Source organism: Oncorhynchus keta, unplaced genomic scaffold (genome assembly GCF_023373465.1).
Source record: "Oncorhynchus keta strain PuntledgeMale-10-30-2019 unplaced genomic scaffold, Oket_V2 Un_scaffold_9339_pilon_pilon, whole genome shotgun sequence".
Taxonomy (NCBI): domain Eukaryota; kingdom Metazoa; phylum Chordata; class Actinopteri; order Salmoniformes; family Salmonidae; genus Oncorhynchus; species Oncorhynchus keta.
The window spans coordinates 313,481-320,979 of NW_026291016.1; the positions used below are offsets into that span (position 1 = coordinate 313,481).

The 7,499-nt window shown below is 44.4% G+C and overlaps 1 long non-coding RNA gene across 1 annotated transcript; it reads right to left on the minus strand.

The window, feature by feature from the left end:
• Window positions 1–1,332: 1,332 nt before the first annotated feature.
• Window positions 1,333–4,342, minus strand: LOC127929650 (uncharacterized). Its single transcript, XR_008135699.1, has 3 exons — window positions 4,272–4,342; window positions 3,527–3,634; window positions 1,333–2,070 (listed from the first exon to the last, which is right to left on the minus strand). It is a non-coding gene; the product is annotated as an uncharacterized LOC127929650 (long non-coding RNA).
• Window positions 4,343–7,499: the final 3,157 nt, after the last annotated feature.

Below are 7,499 nucleotides of genomic sequence, written 5' to 3' on the forward strand. Positions count from 1 at the left end.
TGGGGAGAGAGAGAGAGAGAGAGAGAGAGAGCAGGGGGAGAGAGAGACAAAGAGAGGGGGTGGAGATGGGAGAGAGAGAGAGACAGAGAGAGAGCAGGGGGAGAGAGAGACGAAGAGAGGGTGGTGGAGATGGGAGAGAGAGAGAGACAGAGAGAGAGAGCAGGGGGAGAGAGAGACGAAGAGAGGGTGGTGGAGATGGGAGAGAGAGAGCAGGGGGGAGAGAGACGAAGAGAGGGGGTGGAGATGAGATGGGAGAGAGAGAGAGAGAGAGAGAGAGAGAGAGAGAGAGAGAGAGAGAGAGAGAGAGAGAGAGAGAGAGAGCAGGGGGAGAGAGAGACAAAGAGAGGGGGTGGAGATGGGAGAGAGAGAGAGACAGAGAGAGAGAGAGCAGGGGGAGAGAGAGACGAAGAGAGGGGGGTGGAGATGGGAGAGAGAGAGCAGGGGGAGAGAGAGACAAAGAGAGGGGGGTGGAGATGGGAGAGAGAGAGAGAGACAGAGAGAGAGAGCAGGGGGAGAGAGAGACAAAGAGAGGGGGTGGAGATGGGAGAGAGAGAGAGACAGAGAGAGAGAGAGCAGGGGGGAGAGAGACAAAGAGAGGGGGTGGAGATGGGAGAGAGAGAGAGAGAAAGAGAGAGAGAGCAGGGGGAGAGAGACGAAGAGAGGGGGGTGGAGATGGGAGAGAGAGAGAGCAGGGGGAGAGAGAGACGAAGAGAGGGGGGGGGAGATGGGAGAGAGAGAGAGAGGGTGAAGAAGGAGAGAGAGATAGAAAACGGAGGGAGAGGACAGAGATGGGGAGAGAGAGAGAGAGATCGAAGGAAGGAGGGAAGTTACCACTAATGAGAAGTGCTGTGTTAATATCCTTTTATTGAGGCATTACATATTTTTATTACTCTGTTAAATATCTCTCTCTACACCTCTCTCTCTCTCTGCCTCTCAATTCAATTTCAATTCAAGGGGCTTTATTGGCATGGGAACCATGTGTTAACATTGCCAAAGCAAGTGAGGTAGATAATATATAAAGTGAAATAAACAATAAAAATGAACAGTAAACATTACACATACAGAAGTTTCAAAACAATAAAGATATTACAAATGTCATATTATGTATATATATACAGTGTTGTAACAATGTACAAATAGTTAAAGTACAAAAGGGAAATAAATAAACATAGATATGGGTTGTATTTACAATGGTGTTTGTTCTTCACTGGTTGCCCTTTTCTCGTGGCAACGGGTCACAAATATTGCTGCTGTGATGTCACACTGTGGAATTTCACCCAAAAGATATGGGAGTTTTTCAAAATCGGATTTGTTTTTCGAATTCTTCGTGGATCTGTGTGATCTGGGGGAAATATGTCTCTCTAATATGGTCACATTGGGCAGGAGGTTAGGAAGTGCAGCTCAGTTTCCACCTCATTTTGTGGGCAGTGAGCACATAGCCTGTCTTCTCTTGAGAGCCATGTCTGCCTACGGCGGCCTTTCTCAATAGCAAGGCTATGCTCACTGAGTCTGTACATAGTCAAAGCTTTCCTTAATTTTGGGTCAGTCACAGTGGTCAGGTATTCTGTCGCTGTGTACTCTCTGTTTAAGGCCAAATAGCATTCTAGTTTGCTCTGTTTTTTTGTTCATTCTTTCCAATGTGTCAAGTAATTATCTTTTTGTTTTCTCATGATTTGGTTGGTTGGGTCTATTTGTGTTGCTGTCCTGGGGCTCTGTGGGGTGTGTTTGTGTTTGTGAACAGAGCCCCAGGACCAGCTTGCTTAGGGGACTCTTCTCCAGGTTCATCTCTCTGTAGGTGATGGCTTTGTTATGGAAGGTTTGGGAATCGCTTCCTTTTAAGTGGTTGTAGAATTTAACAGCTCTTTTCTGGATTTTGATAATTAGTGGGTATCGTCCTAATTCTGCTCTGCATGCATTATTTGGTGTTCTACGTTGTATATTTCTGCAGAATTCTGTATGCAGAGTCTCAATTTGGCATTTGTCCCATTTTGTGAAGTCTTGGTTGGTGAGCGGACCCCAGACCTCACCACCGTAAAGGGCAATGGGCTCTATGACTGATTCAAGTATTTTCTCTCTCCCTACCTCTCTCTCTACCTCTCTCTCTCTACCTCTCTCTCTACCTCTCTCTCTACCTCTCTCCCTACCTCTCTCTCTACCTCTCTCTCTACCTCTCTCTCTACCTCTCTCTCTCTCTCTCCCTCTACCTCTCTCTCTACCTCTCTCTCTACCTCTCTCTCTACCTCTCTCTCTACCTCTCTCTCTACCTCTCTCTCTCTCTACCTCTCTCCCTCTCTCTCTACCTCTCTCTCTACCTCTCTCCTACCTCTCTACCTCCCTACCTCTCTCCCTACCTCTCTCCCTACCTCTCTCCCTACCCTCTCTCTCTACCTCTCTCTCTCTACCTCTCTCTCTACCTCTCTCTCCCTACCTCTCTCTCTCTACCTCTCTCTCTACCTCTCTCTCTCTACCTCTCTCCCTACCTCTCTCCCTACCTCTCTCTCCCTACCTCTCTCTACCTCTCTCCCTACCTCTCTCTCTACCTCTCTCTCTACCTCTCTCTACCTCTCTCCCTACCTCTCTCTCTACCTCTCTCTCTCTACCTCTCTCTCTACTCTCTCTCCCTACCTCTACCTCTCTACCTCTCTCTCTACCTCTCCTCTACCTCTCTCTACCTCTCTCTCTCTACCTCTCTCTCTCTACCTCTCTCCCTACCTCTCTCCCTACCTCTCTCTCTACCTCTCTCTCTACCTCTCTCTCTACTCTCTCTCTACCTCTCTCTCTACTCTCTCTCCCTACTCTCTCTCTCTCTACCTCTCTCCCTACCTCTCTCTACCTCTCTCTACCTCTCTCTCTACCTCTCTCTCTACCTCTCTCCTCTCTCTCTACCTCTCTCCCTACCTCTCTCTCTCTACCTCTCTCTACCTCTCTCCCTACCTCTCTCTCTACCTCTCTCTACCTCTCTCTCTCCTCTCTCTCTCTCTCCCTACCTCTCTCTCCCTCTCCCTATCTCTCTCTACCTCTCCCTCTCCTCTCTACCTCTACCCTACCTCTCTCCCTACCTCTCTCTCTCTCCCTACCTCTCTCTCTCTCCTCTCCCTACCTCTCTCCTACCTCTCTCCCTACCTCTCTCCCTACCTCTCTCTACCTCTCTCCCTACCTCTCTCCCTACCTCTCCCTCTACCTCTCTCTCTACCTCTCTCTCCACCTCTCTCTACCTCTCTCCTACCTCTCTCTCCCTACCTCTCTCCCTACCTCTCTCTCTACCTCTCTACCTCTACCTCTACCTCTCTCCTACCTCTCTCCCTACCTCTCTCCCTACCTCTCTCCCTACCTCTCTCCCTACCTCTCTACCTCTCCTCTACCTCTCTCTACCTCTCTCCCTACCTCTCTCTCTACCTCTCTCCCTACCTCTCTCCCTACCTCTCTCTCTACCTCTCTCTCTACCTCTCTCTCTACCTCTCTCCCTACCTCTCTCTCTACCTCTCTCCCTACCTCTCTCTCTACCTCTCTCTCTACCTCTCCCTACCTCTCTCCCTACCTCTCTCCCTACCTCTCTCTCTACCTCTCTCTCTACCTCTCTCCCTACCTCTCTCCCTACCTCTCTCTCTACCTCTCTCTCTACCTCTCTCCCTACCTCTCTCTCTACCTCTCTCTCTACCTCTCTCTCTACCTCTCTCTCTTTATCTCTCTCTACCTCTCTCCCTTTATCTCTCTCTACCTCTCTCCCTACCTCTCTCCCTACCTCTCTCTCTACCTCTCTCCCTCTCCCTCTCTCTCTACCTCTCTCTCCCTTTATCTCTCTCTACCTCTCTCCCTACCTCTCTCCCTCCCTCTCTCTCTACCTCTCTCCCTACCTCTCTCCCTACCTCTCTCTCTACCTCTCTCTCTACCTCTCTCTCTACCTCTCTCTCTACCTCTCTCTCCCTTTATCTCTCTCTACCTCTCCCTCTACCTCTCTCCCTACCTCTCTCTCTACCTCTCTCTCTACCTCTCTCCCTACCTCTCTCCCTACCTCTCTCCCTACCTCTCTCCCTACCTCTCTCCCTACCTCTCTCCCTAACTCTCTCTCCCTTTATCTCTCTCTACCTCTCCCTCTACCTCTCTCTCTACCTCTCTCTCTACCTCTCTCCCTACCCTCTCTCCCTACCTCTCTCTCCCTTTATCTCTCTCTCCCTCTCTCTCTCTCTCTCTCTCTCTCTCTCTCTCTCTCTCTCTCTCCACCTCTCTCCCTACCTCTCTCCCTAACTCTCTCTCCCTTTATCTCTCTCTACCTCTCTCCCTACCTCTCTCCCTACCTCTCTCTCTACCTCTCTCCCTACCTCTCTCCCTACCTCTCTCCCTTTATCTCTCTCTCTCTCTCTCTCTCTACCTCTCCCTCTCTCTCCCTTTACCTCTCTCTCTCTACCTCTCTCTCTACCTCTCTCTCTACCTCTCTCTCTACCTCTCTCTCTACCTCTCTCTACTCTCTCTCTACCTCCCTCTCTACCTCCCTCTACCTTTACCTCTCCCTCTACCTCAAATCAAAATGTATGTCACATACACATGGTTAGCAGATGTTAATGCGATTGTAGCTTAATGCTTTTACTTCTAGTTCCGACAATGCAGTAATAACCAACGAGTAATCTAACCTAACAATTCCACAGCTACTACCTTATACACACAAGTGTAAAGGGATGAAGAATATGTACATAAAGATATATGAATGAGTGATGGTACAGAACGGCATAGGCAAGATGCAGTAGATGGGATCGAGTACAGTATATACATATGAGATGAGGAATGTAGGGTATGTAAACATTATATAAAGTGGCATTGTTTAAAGTGGCTAGTGATACATTTTTACATCCATTTTTCCGTTATTAAAGTGGCTGGAGTTGAGTCAGTATGTAGGCAGCAGCCACTCAATGTTAGTGGTGGCTGTTTTACAGTCAGATGGCCTTGAGATAGAAGCTGTTTTTCAGACTCTCGGTCCCAGCTTTGATGCACCTGTACTGATCTCGCCTTCTGGATGATAGCGGGGTGAACAGGCAGTGGCTCGGGTGGTTGATGTCCTTGATGATCTTTATGGCCTTCCTGTAACATCGGGTGGTGTAGGTGTCCTGGAGGGCAGGTAGTTTGCCCCCGGTGATGCGTTGTGCAGACCTCACTACCCTCTGGAGAGCCTTACGGTTGAGGGCGGAGCAGTTGCCGTACCAGGCGGTGATACAGCCCGACAGGATGCTCTCGATTGTGCATCTGTAGAAGTTTGTGAGTGCTTTTGGTGACAAGCCGAATTTCTTCAGCCTCCTGAGGTTGAAGAGGCGCTGCTGCGCCTTCTTCACGATGCTGTCTGTGTGGGTGGACCAATTCAGTTTGTCCGTGATGTGTACGCCGAGGAACTTAAAACTTACTACCCTCTCCACTACTGTCCCGTGGATGTGGATTGGGGGGTGCTCCCTCTGCTGTTTCCTGAAGTCCACGATCATCTCATTTGTTTTGTTGACGTTGAGTGTGAGGTTATTTTCCTGACAACACACCCTCTACCCTCTCTCTACCTCCCTACCTCTACCTCTCAGGCCAATTACCTTAAGCACACAGCCAAGACAAGGCTTCGGGACAAGTCTCTGAATGTCGTTTGAGTGGCCCTGCCGGAGACCGGACTTGAATGTGGGGAAAAAGGGGTCTGAATACTACACTGTATATCCTTAAACATCCAATATTGTGTGCTTATTCTATTACCAGGTACTGCAGGAATGTCTACCAATGGCATGGTCACGCAATACATTTATAAGCTATTTATAAATTATAAATAGTGCTCACTATAGATTAGGGACTGCAAAAACACTTTACTAATGATTCGTAAATGGTTTATTAATGAGAGAGTATTGATTAGTAAATGGTTTATTAATGAGAGAGTATTGGCTAGTAAATGGTTTATTAATGAGAGAGTATTGATTAGTAAATGGTTTATTAAGGAGAGAGTATTGATTAGTAAATGGTTTATTAATGAGAGAGTATTGGCTAGTAAATGGTTTATTAATGAGAGAGTATTGATTAGTAAATGGTTTATTAATGAGAGAGTATTGATTAGTAAATGGTTTATTAATGAGAGAGTATTGATTAGTAAATGGTTTATTAATGAGCGAGTATTGATTAGTAAATGGTTTATTAATGAGATTAGTAAAGTATTGGCTAGTAAATGGTTTATTAATGAGAGAGTATTGGCTAGTAAATGGTTTATTAATGAGCTAGTAAAGTTTATTGATTTAGTAAATATGGTTTATTAATGAGAGAGTATTGATTAGTAAATGGTTTATTAATGAGAGAGTATTGTTTATTAATTAGTAAATGGTTTATTAATGAGAGAGTATTGGCTAGTAAATGGTTTATTAATGAGTAAATGGTTTATTAATGAGTATTGATTAGTAAATGGTTTATTAATGAGAGAGTATTGATTAGTAAATGGTTTATTTAGTATTGGCTAGTAAATGGTTTATTAAGAGTATTGGCTAGTAAATGGTTTATTAATGAAGTATTGGCTAGTAAATGGTTTATTAATGAGAGAGTATTGATTAGTAAATGGTTTATTAATGAGAGAGTATTGGCTAGTAAATGGTTTATTGATTAGTAAATGGTTTATTAATTATTGATTAGTAAATGGTTTATTAATGAGAGAGTATTGATTAGTAAATGGTTTTCTAATGTGGTGGTATTGATGTGGTAGCTGGTAGCCTAGTGGGTAGAGCATTGGGCCAGTAATTAATGAAAGGTTGCTGGATTATTAATCCCCGAGCTGACAAGGTAAAGAATCTGTCGGTCATGTCCCCTGAACAAGGCAGTTAGTTAACCTACTGTTTTTTCCTGGTAGGCAGTCATTGTAAAGAATAATTTGTTCTTAACTGACTTGCCTAGTTAAATAAAGGTTTAAAAAGTGATTAGTAAATGTTTTGTTAATGAGGGAGTATTGATTAGTAAATGGTTTATTAATGAGCGAGTATTGATTAGTAAATGGTTTGAGGGAGTATTGATTAGTAAATGGTTTATATTGATTAGTAAATGGTTTATTAATGAGGGAGTATTGATTAGTAAATGGTTTGAGGGAGTATTGATTAGTAAAAGGGGTATTGATTAGTAAATGGTTTGAGGGAGTATTGATTAGTAAATGGTTTGAGGGAGTATTGATTAGTAAATGGTTTGAGGGAGTATTGATTAGTAAATGGTTTATTAATGAGGGAGTATTGATTAGTAAAATGGGTTTAGTAAATGGTTTGAGGGAGTATTGATTAGTAAATGGTTTATTAATGTGTATTGATTAGTAAATGGTTTGAGGGAGTATTGATTAGTAAATGGTTTATTAATGAGGGGTATTGATTAGTAAATGGTGATTGATTAGTAAATGGTTTGATGGAGTATTGATTAGTAAATGGTTTTTGGAGTATTTTGTAAATGGTTTATTAATGAGGGAGTATTGATTAGTAAATGGTTTATTAATGAGGGAGTATTGATTAGTAAATGGTTTT